The sequence below is a fragment of the Ixodes scapularis genome, unplaced genomic scaffold (assembly GCF_016920785.2).
Source record: "Ixodes scapularis isolate PalLabHiFi unplaced genomic scaffold, ASM1692078v2 PGA_scaffold13__105_contigs__length_92229423, whole genome shotgun sequence".
In the NCBI taxonomy this organism is placed as follows: Eukaryota; Metazoa; Arthropoda; class Arachnida; order Ixodida; family Ixodidae; genus Ixodes; species Ixodes scapularis.
In genome coordinates this window covers 82,229,327-82,243,300 of record NW_024609839.1, presented here as the reverse complement: position 1 = coordinate 82,243,300, position 13,974 = coordinate 82,229,327, and the positions used below count along the sequence as shown (strand labels likewise).

The 13,974-nt window shown below is 47.9% G+C and overlaps 1 protein-coding gene across 1 annotated transcript in view; it reads right to left on the bottom strand.

Annotated features, from left to right (window-relative positions):
• Positions 1-13,974, bottom strand: part of LOC8038840 (P protein) — a 67,350-nt gene that overhangs the window by 21,956 nt on the left and 31,420 nt on the right. The gene's annotated exons all lie outside the window — the stretch shown is intronic.

Here is a 13,974-nt window from a genome sequence, read left to right as displayed (position 1 = left end):
TGCGAATAGCGAACAAGGAAAAACAAGGTTACGACTCGCTTCCTCGTTAAAAAAAAATCTAAAAAAGAAACAAACAAAGAAAACAACGAGGAAGCGAGCACTGCGACGCAGCACTCGTGTGGCCGTCTTCGGTCATGGAGATGCACAACAATAAACGGTTATAGGGAACATTAAATAACATATATTGCGAGAAAAAAAAAAGACTGCTAGTGATAATGTGAGCACATTGCTATCTACAGAGGATAAAAACAAAACAAAAAAAAAACAATACAGTACATCGCAAATATTCACACTCAAACGATTTAATTGAGCAGTTTATTCGACTGTACTCCAAATAATAACAAACGGATGGATTATCCACCTTTCTTTGCACCCCCTTCCCGCCCCCCCCCCCCCCCCCCCCCCCCTTTAACCTGTGCCATTGGTCAGAAACTGTACGCAGACGATATATACATGTACGAAGCGAACTTGCTTTCGAAAATGCTTGAGACGTGTCCACAGATATTTCCGCCATCATGTCTGTAGAGAAACTTCGCGTCTCTTTGTATGACGTAGGATTAGTGTGACTAAAGCTTAACAACCCCTTAACCCCCGTCTCTAAGTAACACGGGGCTAAGTACAATCCCCCCCCCCCCCTTTCCCCGGGAATTTCCTACACAAAGTAAGCGGAGTATCCCCCCCCCCCCCCCCCCCCAGGGCCCCTCCCAAACTATTTATTACACCCCCCACACATTATTAACAATCTTCGATATAAAATCCCTGTTGATAACTACAGCAATAGACAACTTGTTCGGGCAGAGCGCTTCACTCAGTGATTGTTCGGCAAGAAAAAAAGAAAAAGAACAAAAGCGTTTGAAAACGTTACTTGTGTACCGGTACGAAGAAATTGCTTTAGTGCGCTATACGCGTCCTCTGGGAGCGCGACGCTGAGGATTGCAGCTTCAGTTAATATCAGGCTCAATCTTCGTCAGGTTTTTTGCTACAGCGCGCAATTATTTTAATCTTGGCATTTATTTTTTCTTCTCATTTTTGTAAATGATCAAGTCGCGCACATCGTTTCTTGTAAAGGACTCCGTCCTTTCTGTGTCCAGAAGAGACCTAACCATGTGTAAGGTCTTTCTGAAACGATCCATTTGTTGCTTCCTGTGGGGCTACTATCGCGGACAATAGGAGCTGAAACAGTCCTTCGTGTTTCTTCGGCGTACCTGCCATATTCTGAGAGTTGTGGTCACAACTAAGAATTTAATGCGAAGTTAAGCTTCCATACGTCTAGAACTCCTTGACAGATGGAGAGCTAATGGAGCTTGTGGTGGCCGCACTCGAAAGGAAAGGCCAGATCGGGTGCTTCGGCCCTATTTGTCCGCGGGGGTGCCCTACGCAACCCGCGCACTCTAACGTTGAACGCACGTAAGAATTATATGACGTCAATCAAACATCTCTATTTGCACGCCTGAGATGCCCACTGACGAACTGCATCTCCTGATATGTCTCTGCACATATGTAAGCCGCGTGGCCATTTCAGCGAAGGGCATTAGCAAAACTAACTCTTAAGCGAGGAAAAGTATATGAATGTGCTTTAATATTGAACGCATACAAAACTTATATGAGGTTAATCGAACATCTCAATTTGCACGTCTAAGATACCCCCTGAGGAATAGCATTTATTGATATGCCTTTACGGATACGTAATCCACGTGACTATTTTAGCGCAGGGCATTACCAAAACTAACCTTTACGTGAAAAGAAAATATGAATGTGCAATCAACATCCGAGAACATGTGAGGTCGTGTACGAACTTATAAACACCTTATAAACGTTTTGTTCAATAGGTTGAATACTTAAGTGTCTACTTCACTAAGTTCCACGCCTCCTATGTAGTCACCCATAAAAATAGAAAATATATGTAAACTTAAACATTTAATGAGACGAACATGTGCCTGCCAAGCTAACAAAAAAAAAAAGTACCAACATAGATAAAAAAAAAAAAAAAAAATCCAGGCCAAGCGGAGGTTGAACCCCACTTCGCGCAAAGCCGCGTGCGTAGCCAAGTGCGCGCCCCGAAAGCGACAGATCGTAGCAAAACTTTACATATTTTTGTTCGTTTGTAATACCGCAAAAATACAGACATATCAAGATTAGCAATCCTACCGAGGAGGTTTCCCCTTTGTTCTGCCGGAGTGAGCTTTTACGACATTTATTTCGCATCATCAAACTTCTTGCAACCCTGGGAAACAAGTTTTAATTATGATGGTGGTAATGTTTGTATATGTGTACGTATGTATGCATGCAAGTTGACTGGGTCTGTTTGTTTCTATGTATGCGTGAAATGATCTACTGGCAACACTGAACAAGTGACGTTAGATGTTAGTTCTACTGCCCAAATACAAACATCTCACGTCACTTGTTCAGTGTTGACAGTATATCCTTACAGCTAAAAAAACCCGATGAGGACCAAATTTCAAATTCAATAACTGCGAGAAAAAAAAATATTTGACCTATTTTTTGAGTTACTATAGTTCAGCCGTATCTATGGATGCGTTGAACCGATCTGGAGGCAAATAAGCAAGCATCGAAATCTCGCCGAGAGCTTCTCTTTAAAGATACGGGACAACAATTCTGATAATCCGTCTTTTTTCCCGGACGCTCATTCACTCATTCATTTGAGAGGCTTCGTTTTGAAAGAGCGAGTTATCAAATTGATGGACCTTTTCCGAGAAGCGTTCTGCGCACGCGCGAGCGCCCGATGCCAAGCGGTGGAAGTCGGAACGAAAAATCGAGGAAATTCGGAAGGAGGCTGTATATCAGCGAGTAGAACGCGTAACTGCAGCATATATATAATTGTGTTACACAAAAAAAGAACGTCGACGGAAAGGAAAACACGGCGTTTGGGTGGACGCCACGAATGCCCCTCTTTAAAGTCGCGTTGGGCAGGCGCCGCTGCTCAGAGAGCGAAGAAACTGGTAGCGTAGCTCCCATTATCGATTGGTAGCGCAGGTAGGTCACTTCCTCGATTTTTAGTTCGTGCACCCACCGCCTGGTGCCGTCGGTATGTGGAAAAGGTTCATTGGTAGCTCGCTCTGTGAAAATGAAGCCTCTAAAATGAACGAGTGAATAAATGAATGAATTGATTGGATCAGGATGGCTCTCTGCTCTGTAAGGGAAGAGGAAAGGGTGGGGGATCAGCATTTTCTACCCTCAGGTTCTGCTGACGAGTTGGGCCTCTTTGGCAAAGGCTTATAACGCGAGCAGTGTTTCTTTAGTATTGTTCCTGGGGTATATCCAGCCTTAAAGAGTTTGGACTCCCGGTGGTTGGTGGTTGTTGCGAATGGCTTCCAGAGCCGGACAAGACCAAGGTAAAGTAGGTGGGAATTATCGCCGGGGGCTGCTTGAAGTAGGGCTTGGTGTCGCTCGTCCGAAGGCCTCAGGGGGGACATGATATCTGTCCTCCCTGATCTCTAACTCTCAACTTTCGACTAGAGTGAAAAATGGGGTGTTCCTCGCGATCGTCACCGACCTGACTTAGTACGACACCCATCCCGCTGTCGCTAGCGTCGCACAGCACCCCAAACTCTTTGTAGTAATCCGGTACACGCAGCACTGCTCGAGAAATCAACTTTTTTAAGGCCCTGAAAAGCGTCTTCTTTCGTCGTTTCCCAAAGTACGTTAATCGGCTCTCATTTACGAAGCGCGTCAGTTAAAGTGCTTGCCACTTGGTAATGGTTCGGTATGTTACCTTGGTATAGTATCCGACTAGTCCAAGAAATGATCGATTGTCCATTTTTGTTCGGGGCTAAGGAAAGTCCGTGATCGGAGCGATTCTAAGTTCCGATGGTCGCCTCGTTTCCTACCCAACAACATGACCCAGGTAGCAGAAATGGGAGCAACGAAAGTTACGTTTTTCGGCCTTCATAGCTAGCCCTGCGCCACGCAATCTGGAGAACACGTTCCTTAAATGTTCGATATGTTTCTCCCATGTATCAGAAGAAAATGCCAACACCATCCAGATAAGGGAGTGCAAAATCGCCCGTGCCTTTTAGAACTATATCCATCAACCTTGAGAAACTGAAGGGCGCATTCTTGAGCCCAAAGCTGAGGACGAGAGGTCGGAATGTCCTCACTGGAGAAATGTGTGCAGCGTACCGGCTCGCCCTTTCCCAAATAGGAACCTGCCACTATCTGCCTACTAGATCGAGGGTCGAAATGTACAGCGCAACGCTTACTCTTTCTATCCTTTCTTCGACGTTCGGAACAGGATATAGCTGGTCCTTCGTGATCCACAAGAATCAAAGGCAACGTGGAGCTCAATCACTCTAAGCTATAGCATCCGCTTTATCTCAGCTTCCATTATTTCTTTTTGCCGAGGTGAAACTCTGTAAGCTTTTGATTTCACCGGTTCGGCAGACGTGCGCTCGATCTCGTGCGTATTGAGATCTGTCCCCCCTGATGGGTCACTAAATGTCTCGCGACACTCATTAAACAGCTCCTTCAGATCATCCACCTGTGCAGGCTCAAGAAGCTCAGCGTTCACTGAAAGCGTCATGATTTTCTCCACGCTGCATTCAGAGTTTTGACTGATTTCCTTCCACTCTAGAATTCCCGTAGGTAACTCCTCGGGCACGTTTAACGTCATGTTGACGACTTCGCTTCTTTCAACGAAGGTTTTCATAAGGTTGCAGTGATAAAATTTTTATCTGCTTCTTTCTCCCGGGAATTTTCAGAGTTTGTTTCAGAAAGCTTGTCGATGACCTCTATAGTCCCTTCCCAATGAACTTCTAGTTTTTGCTGTCGCGCAGGGCGTAGGACCATTACTTGGTCACTCACGCTAAAAGTACGAAGTCACGCGTACCTGTCATAGTAAACTTTGCCGTTTTCTTGTGCCGTTCTTATGTTCTGAGCTACTAGCTCACATGTAACACTTAAGCGATTCAGCAACTGCAACACATAGGCCACGACCACTTGGTTCTCTCCCGTAGCTTCCCACATTTCTCTCAATATTCTAAGAGGAGAGAAAAGGGTTTTTCCGTACATTAGCTAGATCTGCTGGTGTGAAACCTGTAGCTTCGTGTGGAACAGTTCTCAGTGCGAACAGTCATTGAAAGACACCTTTACCAGCCTTTTTTGCGCTGTGTCCCAACACAAAGCACGTAAAATCCTGCCTTTACGGTCCTTGTAGTGCCGATACAGTGATTCACCTCTTTTGAGCATCGTCGCATTAAGCCTAGCAAGGCCCTCTTTGGTCGTGTTGCGCATCTTTGACAAACTGGGGTCTCGCGTTTGCTCGGCTCTTGGCGAATCGTTGTCGACCTGCAACAGGCGATCGAAGTTTTTTGAGGCCTGTTGTGTTTGTTGTTGCTGTGTTTGGTGTTTGTTGTTGTTGTCGTTGTTCCTTTACCTTTTACTCTGGTAAGTTTGCTACTTAAAATTTTTGATGCAATGCTCGCAACACCTTCGGGCACTTCTGTGGTAAATCGTAAATGATACGTTACCAAGCCCATTTATGTGGTCACTGTAAAAGCTGCCCTTGGATTTGTGGGCAGGCGGTATGCATGCGAGACAGCTGTAAGTTAGCGCTAATGGGCGAATTGTCTCTCAGCCGTAGATGAGAAAATTAGCCAGTGAAGTACAACCGCTAGCCAGGGGTCTTTAAAGTGCACCACGCAGAAGTAGTGATACACAACCGGTACGGTGCTCATCCAGATCACAACTCGCGACGTCAAGGCCAGACAAATCTGAGCACGGCCTACTTGTGACGTCACGAGAACCCCTAAGGGGACGCCACCGAATCATGGCGGCGCTAATAGCGTTTTAGAACACCATACTCAGAAGCTTTGCACACGAAAACGAACGGCGGCCGCGTCCCATGGCGATGTGCCAGGCATTGTCAATATGGAGAAGGCTATGGTACGGTACCCTAGAACTCTGTATTAGAGAGTTTTATAATATGGGACCCAAAGCGTTGGGCTTTCTCTCCTAAAACTTAATAGCTGGAGCCTGGATATCCACGGAAGCCCATTATCGCTCTGGGCACCAGGTATACTTCCAAACGATACCACGAAGAAGAGGTACCAATCAACACTGCGGTATCCCACGTAAAACAGGAAAAAAACGGCAGTAATCAATGACGTCCATGAGTTCAAGAAAAACACACCAGTGGCGCGTGCTTCCACGTAACGACTGCAGGTAGACGTGAAGGTCACGAGGAAATGAATAAAGCGAGCCACCGCCACGACGTATCAAAACAAAACTGAACACACTAAAAAAAAAAAATAAAAAAAAAACCCCGGCCGTTACCAATTGCGACGTCACCAGACCGTCACGCTGACGTCACGCTGACGTCACGATCGAGCGGCCGCGACCTCGCGCGTCCCGGTGAAGCCACGGAGCGGCCTTGACGAATAGGGGGCACGCAGGCACCCGGCGCCAGATACGAATTTCTAATGACGCTCGCGCGGGCGAATTACAATTTTTTTTTATGGGCGGACAGACCGAAGCTTTGGCGTCGAGCGAAAGCAACGACCTCGAGACGAGGCAGGGAGACGGAAACACATGTTGTTTATGTGGCGCCTTCATGTTCCTCTTCTCCGAACGATAAAAAAGGGGGGAGGAGGGGGGGGGGGGGGTCGAATCAAAACAATGACGTTTACGTAATGAGCGACCATTACTGCACGGAACAGCCTTGAATCGCGATCGGGTCGATCAAAACAACATTCCACTCTGGACAGGACTCGTGCCATGTCGAAATTAGAGAAGCGCGCGACGTTCGTTTACATATGCGCAACGCAGACACTTAGTTCATAGCGCCGAGCTGTTTCGGTTTAGCCGAAGAGCAAAATATGTCTAATCGAAATGCGCTACGATTAAATAACAAAAACAAAAGTGAGTTCTAGGTATTAAATTTTTCAAATATTCATTAATTCATTCATTCATTCATTTTATTTGCTCCTGCATGTTGACTAACAGTTGCTGGAGGCAAGGACAAAAAGCCGACACTTGTCGGCATGACGAGGTCTACCCCCCCCCCCCCCCCCCCCCCCCCCCATTTCATTGGCAGACAGACCTCTACCAGACGTCCATCGCGGTATATAAAGTTATCCTGAAGGAATCATCTCTTTATTCTAACTGTAGTAATAAAAAATATATATCTATATCTTTTTGTTGTCCTCTTTCAGGAAAACAGCACTTTGCATGTCTTCCTATGCAGTCGCCTTCCGAAGACAGCAGTGGGCAACAAGTTTTGCTTGTTCGAAATATCATCCCCCAACTCGGTTCGTTTCATCTTGTATTTCTCTGAAACATCCGTTATAACTTTTATAAAAAAAAATAAAAAAATAAAAAGCACCGTCAATGCGCAACGAAGTGCCTCATTATAGGCCATTGGTTGGCCACCAGCGCCCTCTCTCGACCGGCGCCCAAACCCCCCCCCCCCCCCCCCCCCTTCTAATTCAATGACGGGCTCCAGTTGTGTCGTCGCGGCGATGTGAACGTGGCGAACAACCAGATAGATTCTGATTCGATTTCGCAACATGTGCGACGGACGTCAGCTGCCGCCAACATCGAAACGAGCGAGCGAAACAGGCAACTGTACACCGCGCTGCTGGCTGGCTGCGCTAACGGCAATTATACTTTGAGAGCGGGGGAAAAGGCACAACAACAGATCGCATCCGGTGTTGTCCGTTTCAGTTCGATGCCACGGCACAGGAAGTCCACATAACGGAATGGCTATTAGACACGTTCGGAAAGCGGTCGTGCTTCAAAAGCCAAGTATGGTCACCGTGCGGCGAAAAACGCTTTGTTGGGTTACCGGTCCGGTAACCGTGGGCGCGCCTGAGCAAGGCTTGACCGCTCGGATATCAGACGATCCACACCGACGCCTCCTACACAGATCTGGCTCCTGCACTCGAGTACTGCCCACATCAGGGGCCCTAAGCGGGACACTCGGCGAGAAAGTCGGCGAGAAAGCCAGCGCCAAGGTCAAACGCGGCGCTGGCCCAATCAAAAAAAACTTCGGTACGAAAATTTAAACATATAGCGGACTATTTCGTACCTCCTTTCCTTCGAAAGCTCTCCGCCTTGTTCACTGGGATACATCCGCGGTGCCCAAAAGCACGTCAGCCGGCCCCCCAGGCTCACGCATTGCGTCACTCGGACGTACCCACTCGTCAACGATCAATCCGGCGATGAACATTTGGATTCGCGCTCGTGGTCAATGATGTCCCGTGACGGCACTGATCATCAAGGATTAACAGCCCGGTGGAAGCTCGGAAGTATCGCATTCCAAAACCAACAGTGTCAAGGTCGACAATGTGATACCATACTCTTATTTCCGCCGATGAAAGCAAGATTACTCAGGTTTCCCAGTCGGGGAAATGCCGACCACGCCGGCAAGAAGGCTGGGAAAGCTGTCGCTATCGCTCGACATTCATCGACGATTGCACCAGACGCAAGGAACAGCGACGGCTAACCCTGCCGACCCACTGAGAACTTTCGGTTACGGTACAGTGCTACGTCACGAGCACGTGATTTTTGAATTTGCATACTGAGTTGGGGAGGAAAGCTGACGAGGAACAAGTTGGAAAATCATCCCAGGGCACCATTAAGGGGCACTCAAGTAGATTCTGAGATCGTCTATCTACCGTCATAACTCAATCTATGGGCTCTAAGCAACCTGAAAAAAACAAAAAAAAAACAGAAATTACATTCAAGGGCGGCCGATTTCCTTATATTTAAAGTCCAATCAAAGGCCGTGCCGCGCCCCTCTTTCTGTGCACTGGCGCAGAACGGCAGGGGGTGCCACCAGACGGGAAGGCAGCAGTAGAGGGCACGCGACAGCCAATCACGGGTGACGGCTTTGGCGAATGACCAAAGACGTGTAGAAAACGTGTCTTTAGCACGCTGCCGCCGGCCTCTGCAACGCTAGCAAAACGAAAAAGAAAAAAAATGCTGAATGCAAGATGGCCGCCCGGTGGTCGCACTCGCGCTACAGCGAACAAGCGGGGATGCGCGAACCAGCAACTGTCATAGAGATTAGTGGTAACGACCTTCAAGATGGCGGCGCCCTTGTGGAAAAGGTCTATCCAAGTTCGTCTGCTTCTTCTGCAGAGATTGCGGTGACGTCAGAATGCCGAGCTCTGATTGGCTCTGATTGAAGGATAGCGGGTAGACCTCAATGCTAGCAGCCTTGAGGTCTACCCACTATCCTTCCAATCAAAGCCAATCAGAGCTCGGCATTCTGACGTCACCGCAACCCCTGCAAAAGAAGCAGACGAACTTGCGCTCCACATAGACCTTTCCAGCGCTTATCATCCAGGTGAAAGGTACTGAGCCTGAGCTGCGAACGGACGCGCATCGTCTGATATACCGCACCACAGAGCAACAGCGCACTCCCAGAAGGCGTTCCACAGTCCAGCAGATAAAGATGGCAGCGCCCAGAGGGCGATTTTCGAAAAAGTACATAGACAGGACATTGTAAGAAGACGTAGACGACTGCAGGACAGGATAATGAACGAATCGTTCTTTGTTCGCGGGGCCATTAAACGAAACAGGCTGCTTTTGTCTCTCGGCTGTTGTGTGCAAATTCGCTCGTGTCAGTCTCCCTGCTGGTATGCATGCGTATGTGCGTCACTTGTTTTGCTTCGTTTTCTTCTACCATGTTGGCTCGCCTAGAGTCACGGAATGCTCAAAGAGTACCGAATCCTATTCAGTCCGCTTACGGGAAGTCAATCCTGAAGAATCCAGTTCCGATTGGATGGTTTAGCTGCGCCGGAAGTTAACAGTCGGCCATTTTAAAAACAACCCCCCCCCCCCCCCACACACACACACACATACAAAAAAAAATCTTTTAGCTTTTTTATTTGGTGAAGAAGGAAGAGCAGCGGAGCTGTAGCTTTTGTTCTCGGCGGTGGCTTTCCAGGAGCGCGATCTGCTCTTCTTTAAGGGAAGCTGAAGCGCTCGACGCAGTGGAACTTCAGGCGATAGCGGCCTCGCGGCGGTTACGGAAACATTCGCGCTGCTGCGCACATCGCCGCTCGCTCCGTTCCAGCTCTTCTTCCTCCGAAGAAATGTTGCCGCCATCTATGAGCGACTGCACCAATTAGTTGCCTGGTTGCCGAGGCTGGAAAGGTTACCGCTGTCTATGACCGACGGCGGCAAGCAGACAACCGGAAAACACAACACTCTGGACAGCTACCGCCATCTATGAGCAACGGCGGCAACCAGAGTGTTGTGTCGACATCTGCTTGATACCGGACACAATCCTGTGGAAATTAGCTCAGAGCTCCCGTGAGTCAGGACCGAAAAAAAAAAGTGCGTTGATTTTCTCTAATTTCTTTATTATTAAGTAGCCGCTAATCTGGTTCGCCAAACAAGACTGCCGCCTCGTTTGGTCACTTCGGTTGCGCCGGTGCTGCGTTTCAAACTGTACCAACGCCTCTATACTGTTCGCCTCGTATACGCTAAGCATAACCTCACTTCGATGTGTTTCGAGGCAAGAGGAAGGGGCGAGACAGCGAGGAGCAACCCGCGCACCGATCGGAACGAAGGAAATAACTTCAATAAAAACAGGCCAGTGTCGCTACATACCAGGAAAGTGGATTGAAGAGCTGGCCGAGAACGAACGCCACACTGTACGCGCCTCGCTTCAAACCACACAGGGCAGCGCCATTTTAGAGATGGGTTGGAGCGCGACTTCTGTGCCGCGACTCGGTCCTAAAACGAAGCTTGGGAGTTTCGGTACTCGGGGAACCTTCGATGACTCTAGGCTCGCCTGTGCTTTCACTGTTACTTCTGAACAGGCAGTTCCTACACTTTAATGAACCGTTACACGGCTAATAAGAGCCAACGCTACGGCGGCCCCGTCGAGCCAATCAGAGCCACGGAGCTGAAGCACGCGACGAAAGGTGCAGGGGCGAGGCGCGTAAACCAAGCAATCGGAGAAGAGGAGGAGGAACTCCTCTTTTTCCCTAACCCCTTTTGTAGGTCCCAGACGTCTCTTTTGTACCCCCCTCGGAGTCTCTTTCTTTTTATAGCCCGTCACTCAAAATTTGCATACGAAAACGGCTTTCCTCTTTCTCTCCCTCGCCCGTGGCATCGACAGCACTGCGCGCAACTAGTCACGTGACCTCCTCCGACGCGCTGATTGGCTCAGTGGGACCGTAGCCTTTGCCGATCGCTAAGTTGCAGTGAAACTAAGTACTATAACGGTAAGCGTACAACAGAGGTAGAGTACAATCCCCGACGACTATACGGCGTTCGACTTCGCATACACTGCTGTTTACCGTTCACACCTAAGCTGACAGTGCGGTGAAAGCTACGTCTTCGCCGGACCAATCAGCCGCCTCCTTTTGATCACCTGACCGCGTACTCTATAAGCGTGGGTATATGTGCGAGCTCTGTGACCACGTGACAAAAAAAAAAAATGAACGGATCACTCGTCCAACGAGCGTTTAGCTTGTGCACCGCTCTGTCTGTTTGGGATAAACGGATGAACGTTGCGTTGCCCCAAAAAGCGTGACGAACAAGAAGAAAAGAATGATTACACGAGTCAGCGGTTTGGAGCGGGAAAGCGTAAACGGCGTCACACGAAGGTGTCTTCCGGTGGGCGTATTCAATGAGCTTTAGTAGACTATCAGGAGTACAGTCAGCGGCAAAATGAGCTAACACAATTTATTGCTAGATTAAAGAGGTATACCATGTGCCGCATGGAATGCCTCCGGTATGCCAAGCTATGAAACCGCGACTGCCGCCATCACGGCAAAAGGAAATGCGGCAACTCATTCCAACCAGTTTCTTTAACAGTTCGTACCCAAAGCTTCAAACATAGTATTTTTTTCTTTTTAATTTCTGCGTTCCCAGTTTGTGCGCCGTTAGACAAGTTCATATTGCCACATCCTGAGCATAAGACCGAGTATTAAACATTTTACTATAAATATTGTTCGAGGCATAGATGGCACACAGTACGTAAACATACACAGCAGGTAGAAACTCACACGCCCATATGTACACAGTATGTAGAAACACAAATAAACGCAGTATGTAGATATACAAAGTAGGTGTAGAAAACACAAACGCTGTATGAAGAAATACACGGTAAGTAGAAACGTGTCAACGAAATTACAATGAGTGTGCGAGCGTGCTGGTAATGACCACTCATAATGTAACATCTGAGACTTTGGTGCGGAAAGATTAAGAAGCTTTCGAGTCGAAGAAAAAGGTAGGAAAACGTCTCAAAGAGATGCACACACATAGAAATACACATGGATAGCAACATACACACACACAAGGCAGAAACACGGCGAAACATACTGCAAAGAGACACGCAGTACGTGGCAATACATGTTAGGTAGAAGCGGACACGAACGCAGGACGTAGAGAATATACACAGTGCGTTTGCGAGTACGGCCTCTGGACGGCGCCATCTCGCCGATGACGTGTGTGTAGAACGTACGTCGTGCCCACGGTTGCCAAACTGGTGCCCCAACTGAGCGTTCGCCACTTTTGAAGGCCAGACTAGCTCTTGAAGCGTGGCAGGTTTGCAAGATTCCGCAGAAATATACAGCATGTCAACAATGTACGAAGGTGGCAGGAACCGATATAAGCAAAACTAAGGGGAAAAGAAAAAAAGAAAACAAAAGGGTATTCAGGACGCCCTATAGAGTGGTAGCCGACGTTTTGTAGAATAAATTCTTTAGCTTCTTCGGGGTGTTTCTTCCTTGTATGACGGTCGTGCCAGATCGGTAATAAAATGTCCGCATGCATGCTCGAAGCACGCATGAAGCAAACGTGCTTGAGGCTGTGTCCGCAGACATTTCTCTGATCATGTCCATGGAGAAACTCCGCGTCTTTTTGCACGATGTGCGAGCAGTGGGATTTTATGGTGCCATGGAGCGCGCCTTCGACAGGCGTGTTTAAAGCGTCCTTTCGCGCCCGTATACACCTTTCCAAAAAACACTCGACCCCAGGGGCAACAGACCGTTTTCGAGCCCAGTCACTGAGTTTGAGGCTAGACTCTCACCGGCGTCCCTCCTAACCCTAACCGAGTGGACTGTGATTTCAACAGGCGCAGCCTGCATAGGCGCAGTTTCAAACACTGCTGGCGGCTAAATTCTCGTCTTTTCACGCTATATTTCGTGTTTCATGGTACATGCATGTTCCCTAGGACATTGAGAAAGCATTGTGCCACATTTGAAAAAAAAAAAAAAAAAAAGTTGAAAACTATTTTTGTTGGGTACGCGCGCGACAGAACGAATGCGACTAGAATCTATAGTTCTTGTTATTTTTTTTTTCTTACGATAAGTTTTGACGGCGCCGCGGGATTCGCCGCATGTTAAACGACAAAGCGCTTTGCTTTCAAAAATAAATCGCAACAGAAGAGGGCCGAAAGGCATGCATTTTTCACGCTCACAAATAACGTGTTTACCGATGGACAGGACACAGACATACGATTGAGGAAGTGTTAACATTCGAACAATATATCGTACATACCACACGATGCAGCGTTATCCGAAAAGAATTTATTTGAGAAAGATCTCAAATAACACAGTCACAGCTAGTCGACGACAGTCGCATCTTGACGATCGGACGGAATCCGAGATGACTTCGTTTTGGGGCACGTTTTGGGGAGAGCTTCCTTTTTTCCCAACCGCACCAAGGCAAAGAAACGAACGCGACTGACCCGTTTCTCACCCCAACCCGGACAACTATTTTTGGAGGTGACTGAGGATCCTACGCTGATTATCTCTGGGAGGGGGGAGAACAGTGTTCGCAAAATCGCGTCGAGGGTCGTTCGACGTCCTTCGCCTCCTTCGTTTCCCGTGAATGTCGAGCAGAAAAGCTTAAATGGCAAGCACTTAGCAGCCTTATTTCTCACAATGCAAGATAGCACAAAACGGGTATGCAGCACGCATAAAAAAAAAAAAAAAAAAAGTAAGTGGAAACGTTTAAGAGGGGCGAGAAAACATCGAATGAAAAACCGCAAAA